General features: G+C 35.5%; 1 protein-coding gene across 7 annotated transcripts in view; it reads right to left on the bottom strand.

Annotated features, from left to right (window-relative positions):
• Window positions 1-1,478, bottom strand: part of chb (CLIP-associating protein) — a 723,643-nt gene extending 722,165 nt beyond the window's left edge. For all 7 annotated transcript variants that reach the window (XM_090405359.1, XM_090405362.1, XM_090405366.1 and 4 more), the window contains exon 1: window positions 1,256-1,478. The gene's annotated coding sequence lies outside the window, so the exon portion shown is untranslated. The remainder of the gene's footprint in view (window positions 1-1,255) is intronic.
• Between the last annotated feature and the right edge of the window lie 23,928 nt (window positions 1,479-25,406).

The raw sequence follows: 25,406 nt of genomic DNA, 5'->3' as shown, positions 1-25,406 counted from the left end.
GGAGGGAAAAGAAAGGGGAAAATAACGCTTTTAACAACTCCATTTTTCGTCGATAAAATATATTTAATCCAAGTTCACGTATGTGGACTTAACTGAGTTAAAATAACTATACTTTGATAATAAAATAATATCGTGTAGTAATAATAATAATCTAATCCGATGACAAAACGAAATGTCATAAAAATATACAATACGAAGAAGAATTTCTAACTTTAAATGCATCAGAATACTCTGAAGCATAGGGATCGAACGTTTTCATATCATAATACAAAATATTATAGCACTATATAACACGTGATGCGTGCATGTTATACATCTCTATATCATTTATTCCAGCATATAAATTAATATTTATATGGACAACTATTTAATAACAAACTTTCACCAATAAAAACACTGTCTTCTTTATATTCGAATATTAACTGGAATCATAGCATGGTACTAATCTGGTCAAACTTCATTTATCAAAAATAAATAAATAAAAAATAATAATAAAAGAGATATAAATGTATTTCTTCTTGGCTCAAAATTAAGATTTCGCATCACATACATTGTAAAATCCATTTTACATTATCATTCTAAAATGTAAAACAGAACACTGTCGCAAGAAAAGAGTGGGGGGAGGTCAAACATATAAAGCGATCCTGCTAAATCTAGAATAGCTTTATGAATCATGTTATTAAGTTTTTATATAATTAAAAACTGGACGTTTAATAAACTTGGACTGAAATTTACGCTTATTTTCACCATCGGCTTCCTATGAAAACCTGATTTTGATTAGCTGGGGAGTGGACAACAGACAACCTAACAGGTATGAGAGCCAAATACGGCTTCGCCTAAGGGTTGCTATTTGGGCGTAATGTGTGTGGGTCTACTACTGAACACTACAGCAGTTAGAAGACGATTAATAGTCCCAAACTCGTTGGTTCCAGAAGCGATAATACATCTAAGCACAATATTATATTATAATCGTAAAACACCGGCTAATGTAATTATGTTTCTTTTACAATAAATTATAATATACACCGGAAACATCTACACTTTTCATCAAACAATCAATTAATAAACTTAACTTTAAGGCCAACTTATTACTAGTCATGGGTGATTCATACATCGGATGCACAAATATTATGAACGCATCAAATGTAAGAACTTCAAGCAAAAAAATCTCTCAGCATCCATGAATTTTCAACTCGCTGGGAAATCTCATGACGGGGATTCAAAACAAATGATTGCACCTCAAAAAATAACTTACCCAGTAAATTCTCTGACGGATGAATATGTAATTTAATTATATATCACAGCATCCAGAATACATGAATAACATAGCATATGAACAAACTTATTCCCAATACGGCAATCAATACATGTTGCTTACACACACAGTTCATCTCACACTCCAACGTGCATGTATACTCTCACCTATGTGCTAGACAGAGCACACATCAGCCAACCGCTACTCTCTTTCGCCGCCCTTAATTATTATAGAAACACAACATGGCGGGCATGTAACGAAAAGATATCACTTCACCTGGCGGGAAGATAATTATCTGAAAAATTCTGTAACTTGAACGAATTTGCAGTTCAAATACCACAACATATATTTCAAAGATCAAACAGCTATAGAAAATTAAACCATTAATTAAAGAAATGTTAAATCGCGGAACATTAGTTGCTGTCACTTGTTACATCCAAGTTGAAACGCTCCAAAAACTTAAATCCTAGTATCTCTCTCTCTCTCTCTCTCTCTCTCTCTCTCTCTCTCTCTCTCTCTCTCTCTCTCACACACACACACACACACACACACACACACACACACACACACACACACACACACACACACACACACACACACACACACACACACACACACACACACACACACACACACACACACACACACACACACACACACACACACACACACACACACACACACACACACACACGTAACAAGAATCGCATATAGATCTCTAACCTTGGCCCATGGTCGCTATCGGCTGTGCTATAAAAACACTTATGGCAGAGGACATCCACAGTTTTATCATTTTTATTTAATAATTATTTTATTATTTTTTGTATGGTCGTATTTTTAATTATGTTTAAGCTGTAAATCTAGTAATCCAACTGATCCAAGCGACACTTGGATCAGTCAGATTACCAATAACAATGATGGTACACTTGGATCAACAATAACAATCATCGCTCACGTTGCTGACGAGGTGAACAACATCCATCAGCATTTATTCAAGTGAATTATTTCACCTCCACAGAGTACTGTAATTATTTTCAATTGGATAAGCAAACATGACCAATTCTTTCATGAAAGCACTAAAGAAGAACACTGATCGTCAGTATGCCTTTGCACTCCCATTTCACAAACGCTGTCGCCACACTTGCAGTATGACATTGTGCATTATCATGTTGCTACTTAACTGTGCAATTTTCATAAGACAACATAGAAAACAGAAAATATCCTCTAATGACAATATAATGTTGTCCTTGTCTAAACGAGAGGGTCGAAAGACGAAGATACCTTACTTGTACAAGTAATTTCAGTCTAGAAAAAGAGGTCACCACATTCTAACAACATCACGACTATTACTATTGCCATATTTAATATTCTTCTGACTGACAACATACTCGAATGTATTAATTGAATTCAGGATCGACATGTGTATCAAGCTTTACAATTCAGTTCTGCGAATCAGTCATAATAAAACGTGTACCACAAACAAGCTCAACAATCTGGAAACAGTATAACCCATTTGGTATACAAATAACACCACAAATGAAGATAGATACACTACTATTTGCAGAGATGATCAAATAGTATTAGCTACATCAAAAGATGATTTACAAAGATCATTAAAATAATTAAATCAGTGATTCTCAACTTATGGGGACGTCCCCTTTGGAGGGAGTGAAAAAAAGCGAAGAAAGTGGAAATCAAAGGAAAAACTGAAAAACTACTTTTTGAAACAAAAGAATTTAATGAAACTATTTATTGACACAAAAAACAACATAAAAACAAAATTATAAAATACACTCTGAAAATAAAATGATAAAATGTATAAAATACACTGTATTGAATAAACTAGTTACGCTTACCGGAACATATCAATATTGCAAAATATACTGAGCAACTAATTAAAACTAAACAATAACAATGAATCTAAAAATTAGTGGCTTCCTTGAGAATGTGTTGCAGAGCAAAGCTTTTCATATGAACAATGGTGCTTTCCGCCACCCAGGGCGGTTCCTGAGTTTGCCGCCCCTCTCAATACACATCAAAAATACTATAAAAAGTCAAAACGACGTATAGGGAAATAAATTAAAACACTATGTTTATTTTTGAAGTAAATCTTTAATTTTAACATTCCAAAATCTTATTTTTCTTGCTTTTCTGTTAGCAAAATCATCGATGACATTGGTGAAGTCTATTTCATAGTGATGTAGATAATTCTTAGTCAATTTTATTTAGAAAAACTCTCTCACAAGCAGTTCTATGGAAAATTTGCAGTAGTATTAGAGATTGTATTTTCGAATTAACTGCAAAAGATTAAAAGGTTCAAAGTGCCATCCGGGGCGGACCGCCCCCCTTCCCCGCTAGCTACGTCTCTGCATATGATGGTGATACATTGGAAATTAACAGTCTTAGTTCTCTTTCTATATTTAACTAAGATCTGTATTTTATTTTTAAGGTAGTCACTGCAGAAAACCCGATTTCACAAAGATAAGATGTTGGAAATGGCACAAGTCCACGAAAAGCTCTTGAATTTAGTGCAGAAAATTCATCATCGACACCGACCCAAAATTAAAACAGCGATTTAAATGCAAATTGCCTTTTGATTTCGCCGTTTGATATGAAATCTATAAACTGTTGCTCTTCTTCAATTGAGAAACCTTCAGGAGTAATTTGAAATCGGTTTCTAACCCACTCGTACATTGCCATTATGTTGTCTTCGGTTATAAAATAGTTTCTAAAATTCTTCGTCAACATTGTTAAATGATTTACAATAGTTGCAAATAAAACTTTGATGTGTCGCTCTTCGGCCTTGTTAGTTTTGATAAATTCATCGAAATTTGCAAACATTTCTAATTTTTGTTGCTTTACCTTTTTTGTTTCACAACTCTAGCTTTTTACAAAAAGCATTAACCTTTTCACTCATCTCTAAGATATGTGAATTTTTTCCTTGGAGTTGCAAGTTAATATATTTAGATTCTCGAATATGTCCACTAAGTAGCTCAATTTCCTCACAAATAAGTGGTTTGTAAACTTCGCTGCTTCTTCGTGATTTTCCTTTTCCAAGAAGATTGCTATTTCGTCTCTTAATTCGTAGATACGTTGTAACAATTTCTCAGCGATAACCATCTTGCTTCGCAGTAAATGAGTAACGCTGAATGTTCCACTGCAGCCAAGTCTTTACAAACTTCAGAAAACAATCTGATTTTAAGGGTCTCATTTTTATATAATTTTATATAACTGTTGTTAACATGATGTTTAGACTAGGATTCATTTTCTTTGCAGTAAGAGATTCTTTATGAATCATGCAATGTGTCCAAATACATTGTGGGGATTTTTCCCTCACAAGGAGTTGCAAACTTTAAACCTTCCAGACATAACTCGAGCACCATCAGTACAAATCTTAATACAGTTATTTCACTGTGTGCTTGCCTTGCATATAAAATCGTCGAATATTTTGAACAATTCAGGTGTTGTGGATCTTCTTCCTATTAGTTTACAAAACAATAATTTTTCAACTGCTCATAGTCCATCGCAAAATCGAACATAATCAATTAAATGACAATTGTTATCTGTTGCCTCGTCAAGCTGAATTGAGAATAATTGGTCACAAAGCTTCGACAAAAGTTGTTGCTGGATATCTTCATATATATCACCAATTTGCCGAGCAACAGCATCATTTGATAGAGGTATGTACTGTAGTTGTTTAGTAAAAATTTCTCCAAGCATAGTTTCCACAATATCAATGGCAGCTAGCAGAATTAGGTCTTCTCCGATAGCGTGGGGCTTTTTACACCTAGCTATTTTAAATGAATCTTTCCAAGAAGCTAGTAAAGCTTTTTCGTTTACAAACAAAGCCTTTTGAATGCATAACTTTTCGAAACATTTCAGTTTGGCAGCAAAGACCTCTCGAGGTTTGTTAACATACTCCTTATGAATTGTTTCCAAATGTCTTTTAAGTTTACATGGTTTCATGCTAAAAGCCGCCCGAATTTTAGAACAAATAACACAGAGTTGTCTTTCTTCATCATTGACTTCAGTCTTTGTAAAACCGAAATCTAAATATTCTGCTGCATACTTTCTTGATTTTACTTTCAAAGTGATATTCTGAGTTTGTTGAAGTCGATGCTCCACAGTCGTCAAATGCCTGCTTACATCCAATTAAAAATTTATCCATTTTTCTACACTACAAAAGATTGTTTTTATACCGTGTATCACAGTCGTTGCGAATAGGAGTTTTAATGCCGACCATCGACTTCTCACTGTTGGTCACTGTCTTCCGTCTTGTCATTTCAAGCCTTATTTATACTCGCTGAAACATTTCCAGAACATTCGAGACTTCCCGTGATGAAATTGCTAATGTTTTCGAAAGGCCGATATGATTCAACGGTCTATGCAGTGATGCCAGATATATACAATTTTCGAAAGATTTGAATTTATTTTGAAAATATTTGAAAGATTTGAAAGTATTTAAATTTTTATGAATATTTTAAAAATTTAATGAATGCCTAGTTTTTTTGTTTTTTTTTGGTGTTGTTGTTTTATTTTGCTAACTTTTATGGGTTTTATCACTAACACAAGAATTGCAAGGGTGAAGTTTGGGGGAGGCATCCACAAAAACTAATATTGAAAAATGGGGCACACATAAAAAAAGGTTGAGAAACGCTGACTCAACCGAAGCATTTGATAAACTTTAGCACAGCTGACCAAACTATACTCACTGGGAAAAAAAAGAGAAACATTGCATTCCTGGTTCAGGAACTATCTCTTAAACAGAACACAAGTAACAAAAATAGGAACATATTACAGCCGGCGTATACAAATAAAACACGGTGTCCCACAAAGCGCCATATTATCACCTACTCTATTCAACGTATGCATTAACGACGTTTATAACGTGGGCACACGAAGTCAAATATATCAGTACACCGCGCTACTAGCAGCTACACAGACATCAACATGGTCCACTCCAAAGCATAACAAGACCTAAATGAATTAATATACCAATATACCAATGAAATCTACCAAAACTCAATTGTAATCAACGGCGCCAAGACCCAGATGTTAATTATTCATAATCAGAGAATACTGAGCCGCTCACCACTATCGCTACATACACCATCACAAATACCGCTGCATTAACAACAAAAATACCTCCCAATATCCCAAAATCAAGCCCTTAACACATGCAAAATACCTTGACCTTTACATAGGAATACCTAGATTACTAAACTCCACATCATCGCAGCAAAACTCTTCCAAATAAAAGACATGATTCCACCTAACATAAAAAAAAAACTCCTATATCACAGTATTTGCGAATCTCTACAGGTACGGTATAACAATCTACGCAAACACATCAAATAACCACCTAACAAAATTAGGAACATTACATAGGAAAATTGTATCAACAGTGATTTGTAGACTTTATATACATGGCAATATCCGAACCGCTTATAGCTATACACAGAATCCTGAGCATTAAAAATCTGAAACACTGCTTAATGTTACTGAGGAATTACATCAACAACACCTATCATAACAACAGAGACCCGTATCGCATAACACTCATTTCAACAACTCATATGGTTATTTTGTAAGATCACATGTGATACCCACGCTACTCAACAACCTAACAAGAAATTAAAAACCCATAGACAATATAGAACATTACAACACGAACTCTGGAAGCTGTACCAACACAGCTAATATAGCATTAACTCTTTATACATGTCACAATCATCAGCATCCAACGCCTACATTCCATCCATAAACAATATCAATCAACATAAACACAAAACACCTGAATCTACTAATCCTCATAATCATAGACTGCAAATTATTGTAATGTATATGTCAATATGGTGTATAATAATAAATGATGATACTCATATAGAAAAAGAAAAGTGTGTGTATTTATATTCAAAGAAAAAATATTAAAAAGAAATTAAGATACTCTAAACTACGTACAGAGTTCAGTAAAGAGCAGAAAATGTAAATGTTTTAATTGTATATATACAAATAGTCTGTATGATAATAATAGAAAAAAAAATATTAAAAATACTATTATATAGAGGAATTATATTTATTGTTATTGTAAGTATACTGTAAAAATGTAAAAAAATCTGTAAGAAGCATCATTGTTAATATTATAATAATATATGTTATAAACACTTATTATTATTGTTATTATTTTACAAGTGTAGCACAGTGGATGTGGCGTTTGCACACCACGGTCGCTTACCAAGAAGGAAGACGTCTTGGTAAGCGACCGTGAAGGAAGACTTCTTGGTTTCGAATCTAGTCGGCGGCTAGAAGAAATTTTTCTAAGCCATTTTTCGACCGGTTCCCTGGGTCGGTCTCTGGCACAAGCAAGCGGGTTTTTTCTCCTGTAAACTCGGGTTTTTCGGCCCCTAAACTCAAGAAAATCGACTGTAGAACCCACGTTATTTCAGACATTAAATACGAGTATTAGGGTTAGGGACCACGAGATGGCTGCACTTGTTGAGCCGCCTCTCTTCACTACGTGCCGCTTAATTAGTGATAACCTTGGCCCAGCTATCTCTGATTGGGTACCAGTGGAGATTGAACTGCCCACTCAGTCTCCAAAAGTTAGATAGGGCCTTAAAAAAGGCCTCGCCTACTCCCTATATATAGGGAATAAAAAGGCCATGTGATTTATGAAATGTTTAAAAAATAAAGTCTGATTTGGAAAAAATTAAGAGAGACCTCCCGGGAGTCAGGAACTCATCGAAGGAAGTCACATACTACACGGACCAGCTATCATTCTTATTCTTGAAATCATTCACACTGCTTGCCCACAAAACATCAAATGACAATCCATTCCAATCACTCACTACTTTATCAGAGAAATATCTAGATATCTACATCCATCTTAGCAGCATTATATTCAGTTTCCAAGGACGCCATCTAGTCATTTCTCAATCCTCCATAAAATGAAAGCTTCCATTAACTTAAATCCTCTATGACCCTTCAGAAATCGATAAGCCTCAATCATATCACCCCTCTCTCTCTCTCTCTCTCCCGTTTCCTAATACCTACAGTCGACAAACAATTCTCCAAGTGTCTTCATGATCAGTATTCAAAAATCCTGGTATCATTGCAACACTCTCCTTTGCTCCCTCTCTCTCTCTCTCTCTCTCTCTCTCTCTCTCTCTCTCTCTCTCTGTGTGTGTGTGTGTGTGCGCATTGTATTAAAATCAAAACAAAAAACAAGAGTCCAGCTCCAAGCTAGGTCTCATCAATTCCTTGTAAAGAAGAAAATGACATCCTCACTCCATTCTTATCGGCATTAATTCTTAGCTTCTACGGATGCCCTTTTGTCCTTTCCCCACCCTCAATAAATTGAAAACTTCCATGAATTGAAATCCTGTATGAACCTTTCAAAAGTTTGTAAGTCTCAATCATGTCACCACTCTTTTTCCTGTTTCCTAGTGTCTGAAATCTACAAATTCTCATTCTGTCTTCAAAATCAATATTCCATAGTCCTCATAGAATTTTTAACACTCTTCTTTGCATTCTCTCTCTCTCTCTCTCCAATATATAAGAATCACAAAGAAAACCAGGAGACCAGACCTGCACACAATAGTCCAAGTTAGGTCTTATCAATGCCTTGTAAAGAGGCAAAATGGCATATTTATCTTTGCATGTGAATCTAAAGCATTGCCATTATCTTTTGAGTTGTATTTTCAATCTTTGATACATGGGCCCTGAACATCAACTTCCAATCTACTAAAACTCCAAGATCCTTAGACTCATCAGTTTCTTCAAGCATAACCCCAGAAATATATGACAATGGATAACTAATCACACCGAACTGGATGACTTTACATGTACTGACATTGAACTGACATCCATTTTCCCATTCCCACAATTCCAGGCTATTCAAATAATTCTGCAAGTACTGCATAATAGCAGCATTCCTGATTCCCCTATCTGTCTTTGCATCATAAGCAAATAGCTGTATGTCGTTTGTCAAATCCTTCCCAATATCATTAATGTTAGATTGAATAACAGTGGACCAAGCACTGATCCTTGTGGTACACCACTGGTTACCTTAATCTTGCAGTCTCACATCCCCCATGTACCACTTATTATCATCAGTCAACCATCCTCTAATCCACGCTAATGTTCTATAATCCAAACCCATATACTTCAGTTTATGCAGCAGTTTACCGTTCTGTATTCTGTCAAAAGTCTTAGCAAAATCCAAAATCATCATGGTATATCCATTTCCCCTTGTCTAATTCAATGATATATATTCAATAACATTTTATAACATTGTTATAAAATGTTAGTAAGTTGCTAAAACATGACCTTCCCCTTAGTAAACCTATGTCGCTCATTATAAAGTAGAGATTCATTGCCAACCGGTTTCTGAATGTGAGCCCTAACCAATTTTCCAAATCTTCACCACCACTCCTGAGATACTAATTGGTCGATAGTTGGATACATCGGTCTTTGCACCACCCTTGTGCAATGGAGTTATCATACATTCTTTCCATTTTTGCAAAACTTTCATATTCTGAGACTCATATTAAACAGCCTTGTCAAAGGAATAGCCAGTTCAGCTGAACCGGTAGTCCTTTTAGTATACGTGCTGATATCCCATCAGTCCCTATTGCTGAATTCTTATTCAGTTTGTGCAACAGCTTTAATACTTCGTCCTCATACACCTGAGTTTCTTCATCCAGTGAATAGGTAGAAGTGAGCTTAACGTCGCTTACACTTGATATCTTTTAACAAAATGGACACTCATTAGTTGAACTACCTCTTCTGCATGTGTAACCCTCATGCCATCTGCATTTAGAAGAGTTATTCTTTCATATTCATTCTTTCTTTTCCTTTCCGCATATCGACATAATCTTGTAGGTTGTCTTTAGCTTGTAATTTCTATATCAAAAAGATTACACATTCATTTAACTCTTACTTATTTATTCTTTGAACTCTCGGGACAAACTCTGATAACTATCATTTAAATATTGTTTAAATGCTTCCCATGCACTGTCGATATTCTTCCCATCCATCAACTGATCCCATTCCACTAAGCTTAGTATACTCCTCCCTGCTTTGTAGTTCAGATGTAACCTTTCCTGAATGTATCATTCATAAATAATTTAGTCACTTCCCAAGTGAGTGCGACACTGTCACTAACCTGAGGCAGAATAGCTTCTTCTTTAACTGAAACGCCCTATGACACTATTATTATTATTATTATTATTATTATTATTATTATTATTATTATTATTATTATTAAAATAAAAAACATAAAGAAAAGACATAAAACAAAATACATAAAAAAAAAGTCTGTATAATCCTTATTGTAAATACTGTAAATATTATTATTGTATGTAACTTATACTGAGACATAATAAAATGTTTTAAAAAAAAAAAATATTATTATTATTATTATTATTCGTGACATCTCCAAGGAGACCGAAGACTCATCGCGGGAGGACACCTACCATACAACTGTCTCCACCTCTACTGTCAATCATCTCCATCTATCGTCCACCACCACCACAACTAGTATTTTTTTGTCTGTAAATTGCGTGTGTTCTGAAGGGCCGATTTGTCTGTATGCGGGATGAAAAAACCCGAATTTCCGGGAGAAAAAACCCTGCTACCTCCGTATGAGATCGGCTAACTCACCTTCCATTGAAAAAGTCCCCATAAAGGTTCCTCCCGTCACGATGAGAATCGAACTTAGGCCTGTTCCAATCGAAGGGCGCAATGTATCGTCGTTCTTCCAATTGCGCTACGGAGGCGCTATAATCAAATGTAATCGCCTTTGACTTCGAGTTTGAGGAAGTTGTCCACCAAAAGCTCAAATTGATTTTCTTTCTTCCCATGAGATTCTACTGCTGCACAATCAATATTTGAATAATTAACCTCTCCATTATTATTACTCTATTCGCGCTCAACTTGCCTATTTGGTGATGCATTTCTTCATCATTAGCAACCGATTCACCAGGTCTGTAACAACATCCCATTATGTAATTGATCTTGTAAGATTCCACCTTACACCAGATGGCTTCAAACTCAGTGCCATATAAAATGCATTTCATGTGGCAGTGAGTTTGAAGACCTATGATTGTAGGTGAGCTCCACTTTGAGCTGAGACCTATGATTGTACCAATTAGCAGAATTGGTACAATCATAGGTCTCAGCTCAAAGTGGATTCAAGTCATCCGATATATTATATGTGTGTGTGTGTGCGTGCGTGCGTGCGTGCGTGCGTGCGTGTGCGCACGCGTGTAGTGTTGTTCCAGACCATTGCCAGTGATGAAGAAATCCATCACCAAATAAAGCCGATGGGGGCGAAAAAAAAGTAATCCTAATGGGGACCACAATATCCAAACATTGATTAGGTAGTAATAGAATCTCACGAAAAGTATGAAGCTGAATTTATTGAGGTGTTGTGTGACTACTTCTTTAAGCAGCATGTGACAGAAGGAACTCGAAGTCAAAGAATGTTAGATTTGATTATAGTATCAGAGTGTGTTTTTGTTAAACATAAATATTCTGCATCTGGTTGGTGGCAGTAATCATGTGGTACTCACTTGGGAAGTGGCTCAGGTTTATGAATGTTCCATTAAGAAAAGGTTACATGCTGAATTATGACGAACTAAGGAGTATACTGGGTTCAGTGCAATGCTATTGGTTGCTGGATGAGGAAGAATATTAACAGTGCATGGGAAGCATTTAAAATATTTATACGAGTGTGATCCAGTATCAGAATGTGTCCCGAGAGTTCGAATAATAAATAGGGTAGGTGTCAAATGGATGTGTAATTTTATCAAGAAAGAGATTCTTATGAATAGGTGATGTGGAAAAAATATCGTGTGCATAAGGAGAATGTCTGTTATGAAATTTAAAAGCAGCAGGTCAGAAGAGTCAAAAGTATTGCACAAACAGCTAAGTCGGAGAACGAAAAGAAACTGGCTCTGGAAGCTAAAGATAACCCCAAAGAATTCTATCGGCATTCTGCAAATAAAAGAAAGAAAGATATAAAAGAATAACACCACTGAATGCAGAACAGATTGCTTAACTAATGAGTGCCCATTTTGCTAAAAGTGTTCAACCTGGTGGATGCAAAATTAAATACACTGCTACCTCTTCACTGGATGAAGACGCTCAGATATATGAAGAGAGGGTATTAGAGCTGTTGCACAAACTGAATAAGAATTCAACAATATGGATTAACAAGATAAAACCACAGGTGCGAAAATAGTGTTCAGCTTAATTGGATATTCCTTTGACCAGGCTATATAATTTTTGTGTCATAACAGGAAAGACTGAGCAGGAGTGGAAAGAATGTATGGTCAACCCATTGCATAAGTGCAGGGAAGGCCGATGCATCCAACTATCGAACAATCAGTATCTCAGCAATGGTGATAAAGATTTTGGAGAAGTTTAGGGTTAGCGTTCAGTGAATCTCTGTTTTACAATGAGCAGTATGAGTTTACTAAGGGAAGACCATAATTTAGCAACTTGCTCACATTCTATATTAATGTTACAATTGAGCTAGACAAGGGGAATGGACACAGCAAAATACTTTTGGATTTTGCTAAGGCGTTTTACAGAAAAGAGCATGGAAGATCTAAGTATCGATAAGGCTATGGCTGTCTGACAAATATCAAAATGGGATATACCAGGTATGTGAGTCTGCAAGCTTTAAGGTCACTGGTCCGTCATTGGTCCAGTGTTATTCATTCTGTACATTAATAACATTGGGAAGATTTGACAAGCGACATACAGTTATTTGCTGATGATACGAAGATAGGTATGGTAATCAGGAGTGCTGCTGATATGCAGTACTTACAGATTGATTTGAATAGTCTGGCATTGTGGGTAAGAAAATTGATTTAAGTTCAATGTTAGAAATGTATAATTGTGCAGTTTGGTGAGATTAGGTATCCAATGTCATATTATACTGGCGGAATTATACTAGAAGAAACTGATTTGACTAGGGATCTTGGAGTGTTAGTACATAGGAAGTTGAAGTTCAGGGTCCATGTAGCAAAAATTGCAAATGCACCTCAAAAGATAATTGCACTGCTTTAAACGGACATTCTAAAAGGTTCATACAGGATTTCAGCTGATAGAAGTTTTCAATTTATGGAGTGTAAGGAAAGGCAAGAGGGCATCCTTAGACGGTAAGACTGAATACCGCTAAGAAGGGGAGTGAGGGAAGGCTAGATTTTTCTCTCATAGGATGGTGCTTGATTGGAATGGATTGCAATTGGATGTTGTATTGCAAGCAGTGTGAATGAATTGGAGAATTAGTACGATAGCTGGCGCCTGTAGTATGTGGCCTCCCTCAGTGAGTCCCTGACTGCCTTGGTGGGGGGGTCTCTCTTAATAATAATAATAATAATAATAATAATGTATATATATATTTTTTTTTGACAAAATTTATTATCCTCTTCATATATACAAATTATTTACAAATATACAATTTAAGTATTACTATTACATTTTTGTTCACTACAAATATTCAATATTTAATGTTAAGTGAATATCTTATTTAAATACATAAATAATAATAACTAACGACGTATTTTCCATTTTTACATACATATTTACAATTATTCATTTCATGTGTTAAGAGAGAGAGATATTTTTTATATTAACGATATTGGTTCTGGAATAATTTTTTTAAAATAAATATACATAATTTTTTTTCAGCATTTTGTCATTTACATTTATATTTTCATCTACAGTTCATTTAATTCTCAAATTATATTCATAGTTTCTTTTTTGGTATCAGCAGGGAATGCTGAATGGATTCATTTCACTTTTTCACAATGCTATTTTTAAATTGAAAATAATATTAATAATATTTAAGTTAAGGGATATACATTCCATATTGTTTCATAGCCGAATAAGAAACTCAAAGAGTTTCATGCCGAATATAGAAACTATATAAAGTTCGGCGAGTCCAAGCGTAAGCAAATACCTGGATAGTGCAACACATGACCCATTTGGTAGTGCAACACTGAGGCAATTTATAGTAAGGGTGGAGCAAGCTCCGATCACTATTCTTGGTATTTACCCGTAATGTGAAAACCAGCTCATATTAACTGTATTACGTTATGAGAGAAGGTTATGAAACTCTTTGAGTTTCTTATTCGGCTATGAAACAATATGGGATGTAATATCCCTTAACTTAAATAAGTTCACGTCGCCGAATTGAAGCCTTTGGCTCTTCATATAATTAGTAATTTATTAGGACACCTTCTTGGCAATTCTTATAGCAGGGTATGTAAGTTCTGTCCGCTACAAGCTTGGTATTATCACCTCACACCTTCAGACAACCCCAAAATTTGTGGATACCATCTGTACAGAGCCGATACACCATCCAACAGAGGAGGAGGCACGGCAATTTTCATTAAACATTTCATCTGTTATCACTCCATAAACATCCCTCCTACCATCAACCTCGAGGTCACTGGCATTGAGATTCTCACGAGTTCTGTCGGCAAATTAAAAATCTTTGCAGCATATCATCCTCCACAAACATGATTACTCTGCTCGGATTTGAACGCCTTATTCGATACCGGAGCGCCTATCATTGTGGCAGGTGATTTAAATGCCAAGCATTCAGCCTGAAATAGCCGTTCCACCAACAAAAATGGAGACAAATACTACAAAACTATGCTGGTTTCAACAACTTTCTTGTAATAAGTCCCGCCGATCCCACTGAATCCCGCTGATTGTTAAGTTTTTAACAGCTGCTTCAATTTCCTCTTTTGATTTAATGATGGGAACAACACATCAGACTCCAATACAATTTAATGACGATCAACGATCTATCATCAGACCATAACCCAATACGATTAAAATTGGGGAACCTTGAAAAATTATCTCCTCTCCCTCACTCATTCATTCCTTGGGAAAGGCTCTCCAAGGTACTTCCAAAATATATTGGTCCTGTTCCCATCATTAAATCAAAAAAGGAAATTGAAACAGCTGTTAAAAAATTAACAGAACAGATTAAAGCAGCCTGTGCAGCAGTTACTACCCCTGCAACCACCCGCAAGTCCATCCACTTGCCAGAAGATATTATGAATATGATTAGAGAAAAAAATAAGGCAAGAAAAAGATATCACAACACCAGGGCGCCGCAAGACAAACGAATCTTGAACATGTTCAACTCTGCAGTGAGAGATGCCCTTGCAGCCCATAGAACTCAACTCTGGGAAGAAAAACTAACCTCCATCTCTACTGATAACCACTCCATATGGAATCTCATCCGAAAGATTAAAAACAGAAATAAACCTCTTCGTCCCGCCCCCTCCAAACATATTTAGGTTTCATCCACACGGATGCTGATAAAGCTGAAGAGCGATAGCAAATCATCTTGAAAAACAATGTAAACCTGCATACGATCACCTTGATTTTAACCATATATACAAGATCCACCGAAATGTCAGATACTCACTCAATTCTGCTCTCTCGCATATTCCACTCAAATTGCACCCACCTCACCTGCTGAAATATATGCTATTATTAAAAAGTTCAAGAACAAAAAAGCTCCTTGACCCGATGGTATATCTAACAAAGTAATAAAGCTCCTACCACGTAGAGCTATTGTCCATCTGACAAATATAATTAACTCCATCCTTCACTCCAAATATTTCCCTACCTAATGGAAACTGGCGGACATAATACCGATCCATAAACCTGGAAAAGATCCCAGATTGCCTCAAAATTACAGACCAATCTGCCTCATCTCAAATCTCGGCAAAATTGCCGAGAAGGTAATTCTTACCAGACTTCAAGATTCAATACTCCGATTAAATATCCTGCCTGAGGAGCAGTTTGGCTTCCGACAGTTGCATAGTACCACGCAGCAAATACACAGATTGGTGGAACACGTCATCACGGGTTTTAACTGGAGTCAATGCACTGGGGCCGTTTTCCTTGACATAGCCAGGGCATTTGACAAGGTTTAGCATTATGGTTTGCTATACAAACTGATATCATCTGGTGTACCAGTCGGAATCATTCACCTTATAAAGGCATACCTCTACGATAGGCGCATGCAAGTCAAGATATGTGGGGAGTTTCGACACAAAACCGCATCTTGGCTGGAGTTCCACAAGGTTCCTTACTAGCACCAATCCTATTCTCCTTATACTTGTATGATATACCACACAACCCATTATCTTCAATTAAAGCCCTTTACGCTGATGATACAACGATATTAGCCAGATCTTTAAAGCCTCACCTAGCCATCAAGAAACTGCAAGAAAACCTCCTGCTAACTGAACAATACTTTTCTAAATGGCGCCTCCAAGTGAATCCCCTGAAGAGTGTAGCCGTCCTATTCTCCAGAAGATCACTGCTTCTTAAAGAAGATATTCTCCTTTTCAACACTAAAATTCCGTGGAAAAATGAGATCAAATATCTTGGTGTAATACTGGACAGAAAACTGACTTTCAGCTCTCATATCAAGACTCTCTGTGCAAACACATCAAAATCCATAGCCCAGCTCTATCCGCTAATTAACAGAAATAGTTGGCTGAGCACCAGAATCAAACTTCTCATATACAAACTGATGATTCGTCCAATACTCACCTATGCTTCACCGGCCTGGAGTCATACTTCAAATTCTAATATTCTCAAACTACAACGTATCCAGAATAAATGTCTCAGAGTGATCCTGGGCGCCCCATGGTTTATCCGAACTGTCCAGCTACATCGGGACACAGATGTCCCCTATATTTACACTTTCATGCAGACTATAGCAATCAAATTCTTCTCAAAAGCATCTGTGCACCATAACAAACTGATCCAACTGGCTGCAGATTATGACGCAATGGATTATTTCAAACATAAAAGACCTAAAGCCATCCTAAACTTCAACACTGGGGACTAATCTCCTAGTCCACTCAGGGCGAGCAACTAGCTCATAAACTTTCTCCACTCACAGTTTCTCTCAAGATAGCCAGGAATATGAAAAGCTTTTGCTTCACCCCTTATGTCAGTAATGTTGATAGTTGATAGTATAGCTTGGTATTATCTTGGTCTACATCGTGCGGTTACTCGTGAGCTGCATCACTCGGGCCAGGTTCTTCCCCCAAATATCCGTTCTCAGGTTTTTTTTTTATTCCTTCAGTCGCCATTCAAAACAATAGATCCCTTTAATTCGGCACTAAGCTAATTAGTTAAGTTCCAAATTCAACCCTATATAATTTAAGTTTAAAATGTTTTCAGTTTTTCTTTCTTGTAGGAACAGGAGACGTCTACAGACACCTGGTTTAATTTAATTTAAGTCACGTTTTTTTATATAGAGCAATAGCTGTTAGGAGATGACATCTTCAGACACCTGGTTTAATCTAGTCTGAGCTATAGGGTAAATTAAAGTAAAGTACGTTTAAAGTATTTTTTTTAGAACAGGTGAGAAGAGATGACATGTACGGACCTTTTAGCCACAACCTCTTGGTTACATAGCTAAACAGGTTGACTGAGGCCTCTTTATTATCTCTTACTATCATACTCTACCTTTCGTTCTCTTCCCCTCTTACTACCTGCTGACCCTTAGCACTCTTTATACTCCAAAGGCCAATGATGAGAGACATGAACTCCCATTCTTACTCACTGATGAGACCTCAATAAAGGTTGAAACCGGTCTGGGTAGTGACCTTCTCCCATAATGTAGTACAGTAATACAGCTCCTAGGAGCAGGGTTTCACATTATCGGTAAATACCAAGAATAGTGAATGGAGTTTGCTCCACCTTTACTATGAGTTGCCTCAGTGTTGCACTACCAAATGGGTCATGTGTTGCACTATCCAGGTATTTGCTTGCGCTTGGGCTAGCCGAACTTTATATAGTTTCTATATTCGGCATGAAACTCTTTGAGTTTCTTATTCGGCTATGAAACAATATGGAATGTATATCCCTTAACTTAAATAAGTTCACGTCGCCGAATTAAAGCCTTTGGCTCTTCATATAATTAGTAATTAATATTATTTTTTTATTAATAATAACACTGTATTTTACATTTTTTCACATACATATTTACAATGATTAATGTAATATGCTAAGAGTAAGCTCTTTCATTTTGACAATATTGGTTATAGATTAAATTTGTATAAATATATATACTAGTTTTTTTCTACATTTTATCTATTACATTTATATTCAAAATTAACAACAAATAATGATAATATTAATAATTTATTTTTTATTTTTTTATTTATTACATTACATACATTTGTTAGTTATCACATACATTTGATTACATATGATACAACATTACGTACATTTGTTTACATATGATACTTACATTACGTACATTTGTTTACATATAATACCTGTATTACATACATTGGTTTCCATATGATACGTACTTAACATGAATAAACTTAACATTACATATGATACATACTTTTTTTTTTTTTGGTCTTGGATGAGATGTAATTTCTCAACTTTTATCCTCGAAGCTTATTTGTAAGCTTATCTGAGGATGACACCAGTTGGTTATTATTTATTGGTTTGCTTGCTGTATTGGGAAGCTATGAAATCTATGATTGAGAAATTCACGCGCGCACACGCACGCACGCACACACACACACACACACACACACACACACACACACACACACACACACACACACACACACACACACACACACACACACACACACACACACACGATAACTTGGAACTTGGAATGTATTGATGCATCTCTGAACTGGAAGCCTGAATGAATATATTGTGTTTCATTAAGTTTGTATGGTATTTTGGGTGCGTGTTTCTTGTTTATAGTATGTCCTTAGAGCTCTTTTCGGGCTATTGTAGTTTGTAAGGTTTCTGTATTCAAAAGGTAATTTGTTTAACATGTCTGGGATGCAGAAGTTTCATGTGGCCTTTCCGTAGTGATTATTGTATTTATATGTGATATAATTAGTTGTCTGAGGTCTTGTTATATGGTATGTATTTCTGACTTTGGCATCGAAATAATGTTTTAGCAAAGCTGCATAGTGACATAAATATTTTGCTGTCAGTATTTTGTGTTCTGACATTGCAGTGTATATAAAGTCGTTATTGTCTCTTTGTTCCCAAATGCTGAGTTTTATCATTCATTTTGTACTGTAAAGACATTAATCTATTTACCTTGTAGGGTGCACAGAAAGCATACGTTGTTATAGCGTATCTCAGTATATTTTGGCATAGTGCTTTGTATATTAGTGTTTTTAGGCGTATGGGAACTGTCTTTTAACCTGTAGAGTTTGCCACTTATTGTTCGGAGTTTATTGTGTAGATGGTTTATGTGGCTATTCCAGTTCATATCTGCATCGAAGTAAATTCCAAGGTATCGTATTGTTTCAATCTGAGTGACTGTAGTGGTTTTCTGTGTGTTTTTTATGTTGGAGAGTGGATGTTGGATGGTTATATATTTGTTATCAACTAGTCGAGTCAGTGGATTTCTGAATATCGTTCATTTTGTCTTATCTGAGTTTAGGTGTATGAAGTTTTTCGTGTGCCAGTCTGTGATCAGATATTTGTCATGTTGCATATTTGTTTGGACTATGCTTGTGTTATTATGGATGGATATTATAGCTGTATCGTCTGCGTATTGGAGTATCTTACCTTTGAGGGATAGCTGATTAATATCATGCGTAAATGTTGTATAGAGTTGGGGAGAGTACATGTGATATGCTTTCTATTTTGGAGGTAGTTTGTAAACCATCTGTGCAGAGACCCGTCTATTCCAACATGCCTCAGCTTTACTAATAAGGTGTGATATGTGAGTGTATCAAATGCTTTAGGCAGATCAATAAAGACTACCATGGCAATTTTGTTTTTGTCTAAGGCGGTATTAATTACCTCTGTAGTCTTCCAAGAGAGATGTTCCCTTATTTTTCTGAAAACCATATTGTGTTTTGGGGATAATATGAAAGGTCTCTGTATATGCTGTGAGTTTCTTCAGTACGATCCGCTCCATAATTTGATTGATAATTGGTAATGTTGCTATGGGTCTATAATTGCTGATTAAATATCTTTTTCCACGTTTGTATATGGGTGTGATAATGGAGGTCTTTAGCATACTTGGTATCTGTCCTGTTTTAAATATTTTATTTATTAATTTTAGTAGGATATGACCTAAGCAAGTTGCATGCTGCTTGATATCCTTAAGTCTTATATCATCAATTCCTGGGCCTCTGTTTGGTTTGATTTGATGTATTACAGAGAGAAGTTCTGCTTCTTTTATGGTTGGGAATCATAATGACTGTTTTGATTGTGGTCCAAGTGGAGGATCACGTTTTGTGATTGGGGGAATATTTCTGTGTAGTTCTTGTATGGAGCCTGCAAAGTATTGGTTAAAGTCATTTGCTAGTTGTTGGATAGGTTTTGCGTCTTCATGAAGCTGTATTTTATGGTTTTGCAGGCGGTGGGTGTTGGGAGCACTATCTAACATCTCGTTGATCAGATGCCAGATTTGTTTCATGTTGTTTTATGCAGAGGTTAATTTGTCTCTGTAGTAGTTTCTTTTTGCATTTCTTATTTGTGTTGAAAGACGATTACTTGTTATCTTATGTTCAGTTTTTAAAGTTGTGTTATTTGGATATTGCTTTAATTCTTTCTACAGCGTCCTTTCTGTGTATTTCTAGGATTAAGTTTTGTGTTAACCAAGGATTTTGGGTTGTTTCTGAGCGAATTCTGATTTTCTTTGCAGCTTTCTTATATATTTCCTCCAGTGTGAGTTTAATGTTGTTGTTGTATAGATATCTGCTGAATCCGATGCCATGTGGTCCCAGTTGGTTTTTCTTATTTCGTGGTTGACTACTTCTTCATCTATCATTGTTTTGTGTTGTTTTTCTTCTGTGGGACATTGCATGGATATTGTCTTGGTGTGCAGGTTTAGAGCCGTGAAGTAATGATCTGCTACTTTGCATTTTATGACTGATGCAGTGTAACTGTTTGGTGGTGCTCGGGCGTTTATGTGATCTAAGCAGGAAGCAGTGATAGTATTTCCGAATATTTCTTCTCTAGTACATGATGTTATTGTTGGTATTAGGTTATACGTGTATAGCGTGTCTAGGTATTGTACAGTGTTGTTCTGGTTTTCGTTTGCAATATTTATGTTTATGTCGCCGATTATCATTACGTATTCGGTTGAGCATATTTCTTGGCGTGAAATCCAGCAATTGAGTTCGTGCAAGAATTTTATCATGTGTAAGTTTGGTGGCCTGTAAACTGAATTTAGTATTATGGGATGCTGTCTATTTGTGGTATTAGTGATTTCGAGGCAAAGGGTTTCGGCATGCTCAAATTGATGGGCAGTTTCTTTTTCTATTAATTTGTGTTCGATAATTATTAATATTCCACCCCCTCTTTTTATTTGGCGGCATGATCTATGTTGTTGGAAGCATGGAATTTAGAAAGCAGTCGCTTTCTAAATTTCATAATAATAATTCCAATAATAATTTTTTTTTATTTTTTTATTTATTTTATTTTATTGTTCTTTTTATTTACATATGTAAATAAAATTTATTTACATATTTACATAAATATTTACATATGTACAATGATCATCTATTCAGTATATTATTTTACAAGGTTCAGCACTTTGTGCTACATATAATGAGATTTAAATAGTAATGATGATAACAGTTTTTTTTATATAACAATCATAATAATAATTTACAATTATATTGTTCAGAGTTACATAAGTTGTATAATATTACATGTTGTGGTTTACTATTTTTTTTTTTCAAGTTTGAAAAGGTGTGATTATACAACAGTATTTACACATATGCAATCTGAATATTATGTGTCCTTATTTTCACAAACATACGGTGTAAACTCATGATTTACTTTTAAAATAATTTTTTTTTTTTTTTACATTGCATACATTTTTTACAGTTATTATATACATTACATACATTTGTTATAATTATTATATACATTACATTCATTTGTTTACATATGATACATTACTTACATTTGTTTACATGTGATATTTACATTACGTACATTGGTTTACATATAATACATACATTGGTTTTCTTGTGATACGTACATTACATGCATTTCGTTACATATGATACATCTTGGATGAGAACTAATTTTTTTTTCCTTTCATCCTCGAAGCTTAAATGTAAGCTTATCTGAGGATGACACCAGTTGGTTATTATGTATTGTTTTTTTTTTTTTTTTGCTGTGTTAGGATGCTACGGAATCTATGATTGAGAAATTCGCGCGCGCGCACTCACACGCACGCACGCACACACACGCGCGCACCCCCCCCCCCCAAACAATAAATTGGAATGTACTGATGCGTCACTGAACTGGAAGCCTGAGCGAATATATTGTGTTTCATTAAGTTTGTATGGTATTTTGGGTGCGTGTTTCTTGTTCGTAGTATGTCCTTAGAGCTCTTTTCAGGCTATTGTAGTTTGTAAGGTTTCTGTATTCAAAAGGTAATTTGTTTATCATGTCTGGGATCTAGAAGTTTCGCGTGGCCTTTCCGTAGTGATTATTGTATGTATATATGTGATATAATTAGTAGTCTAGTAGTCTGAGGTCTTGTTATACGGTATGTATTTCTAACTGTCCTGTAGTTGGCATCGAAATAATGTTTTAGCAAGGCTGCATAGTGACATAAATGTTTTGCTGTCAGTATTTTGTGTTCTGCCATTACAATGTTTATAAGGTCGTGATTTTCTCTTTGTTCCCAAAAGATCAGTTTTGTCATTTTGTACTGTAGCGACATTAATCTATTTAATTTGTAGGGTGCACAGAAAGCATACGTTGTTATAGCGTATCTTAGTATATTTTGGCATAGTGCTTTGTATATTAGTGTTTTTAGGCGTATGGGAACTATGTCTTTTAATCTGTAGAGTTTGCTTATTGTTCCGAGTTTGTTGTGTAGATGTTTTATATGGCTATTCCAGTTCATATCTGCATCGAGGTAAATTCCAAGGTATCGTATTGTTTCAACCTGAGTGATTGTAGTGGTTTTGCTGTTCTGTGCGTTTTTTGTGTTGGAAAGTGGATGTTGGATGGTTATATATTTGTTATCAACTGGTCGAGTCAGTGGATTTCTGAATATCATTAATTTTGTCTTTTCTGAGTTTAGGTGTATGGAGTTTTTTGTGAGCCAGTCTATGATCAGATTTATATCTTGTTGCATATTTGTTTGGGCTATGCTTGCGTTATTATGGATGGATATTATTGCTGTATCGTCTGCGTACTGGAATATCTTACCTTTGAGTGGTAACTGATTAATATCGTGCGTGTAAATGTTGAATAGAGTTGTGGAGAGTACAGCTCCCTGTGGCACTCCACAGGTTACTGGTAGCTCTCTGCTTCGGTTTGATCTGATACGTGTGATATGCTTTCTATTTTGGAGGTAGTTTGTAAACCACCTGTGAAGAGGCCCGTCTATTCCAACATGCCTCAGCTTTTCTAACAGGGTTTGATGTGTAAGTGTATCGAATGCTTTGGTTAGATAACATAATAATAATAATAATAATAATAATAATAATACTAATAATAATAATAATACTTTTTTAAACATTTTATTATGTCTCAGATAAATTACATACATAGATACAATAATAGTCGTATATACAGGGTGTTCGGGATAAATTTGACATATTTATAATTAATTATATTTTTCCATAAGTTACATGTATTAACACACACTTCTCTTCATTTAAAAGTTTGGACCCTTCTTCATTCATATACAAGATGTCAGAAAGGATGGATAGCTGGAACCCACCTGAATCATGGAAGAGAATAACTTGTATCATGATGATTCGTGCCCGCCATCAAAATAAGGATATTACGACTGCTGCCCAATGCTCCCTGAATACAGTAAAAACAATCAGGCATGAACTAGAGACTTGCAATGGTGACTACGAGGATGTAGCAAGAAGAAAGATCCCTAGCAGACGATCTGATTGCGTTCGTACAGCAGAATTCCTCGCAAATCTGCAGGAACAGGTGTTGAAGAACCCTGGCATTGGAATTCGGGCTTTGTTCGTGGAGTTGCTAACTGTAGTCAAGCCCTGGATAACAAGGGTAGCCAATGGTAGGCCGTATGTATGGCAGCAGGATTCGGCCCCTTGCCACACCTCTGGGAAAAGTCAAAAATGGTTGTCTGAAAATTTCTACGACTTCACCAGTCCAAATGTTTGGCCTCCAAATGGGGCGCAGTTGAAAAAGACACCAATCGCACTTCCAGTAATACAAAAGCGCAGTTAATGGATAAAATTAAAACAGTTTTTGCGGCCCTTCCCAGGGAGACTGTAGCATCAGCTTGTTCGAGGTTCCGAAGCAGAATTGAAGCTGTGATCGATGCTAATGGTGGTTATTTTGAGTAAATCTTGTTGATAGTATTGTAATTAACTCTGCCTGTAATGTTTTTTTGTCAATTCATTAAATTTAATAGATACAAAGAAGATTTTCTTTTTCCTTACGAAACTGTCAAATTTATCCCGAACACCCTGTATATATATAACATTTATAATACATTACAATTGTGAATAACAGATACTTGCGAGTCAATAATATTTTAAAATAATAATAATTTTTTTTTAAATAAATAATATTTTTGTTGATTGCTAAAATATTTACAGATATATATACAATAGCTATCTTGAGTATAATTTTACAAAATTTTTATACATTGGATTTCAGTTAAGAATTTTAATAACACTCTTTGCCTCTTCCATTTACAGCGCATGTTCTAATATTAACAGTGATGATTATACAGATTTTTTTTTGAGTGAATAACTAATATAATAATAATAGTTTGGGAGGCATTTCTGATTTCTTCCTTGAAGCTTTGCAGAGCTTATCTGAGGAAGATAATAGATGGTGGTGGTTTCGTGGTTATGTTGCTATACTGGTCGCAAGCCAGGTGTTGATTTTATGTTTGTTGGTACGTGCTTGGAAGGCTTCAACTTACACAATTTAACTTCTTTTTTTTTTTTTTTTTTTTTTGTTTGCAAGTTGAGTTGGATTTGGACATGGTGTGTTTGTTTGTGTCCTTGTAGTGGTGTTTTTTGAGAGGAGTTTGTCATAGGTGTGTGTGTGTGAGAGAGAGAAAGAGAGAGAGAGAGAGAAACAGGAATTTCTCTAATTTCCATTCTCGCTATAATATTTATATAGC

Source organism: Typopeltis vanoorti, chromosome 15 (genome assembly GCF_054136105.1).
Source record: "Typopeltis vanoorti isolate ZY-2024b chromosome 15, IOZ_Tvanoo_1.0, whole genome shotgun sequence".
NCBI classification, from domain to species: domain Eukaryota; kingdom Metazoa; phylum Arthropoda; class Arachnida; order Uropygi; family Thelyphonidae; genus Typopeltis; species Typopeltis vanoorti.
Note: the sequence above shows the minus strand (reverse complement) of the source record. Positions and strands in the feature narration are given on the sequence as shown.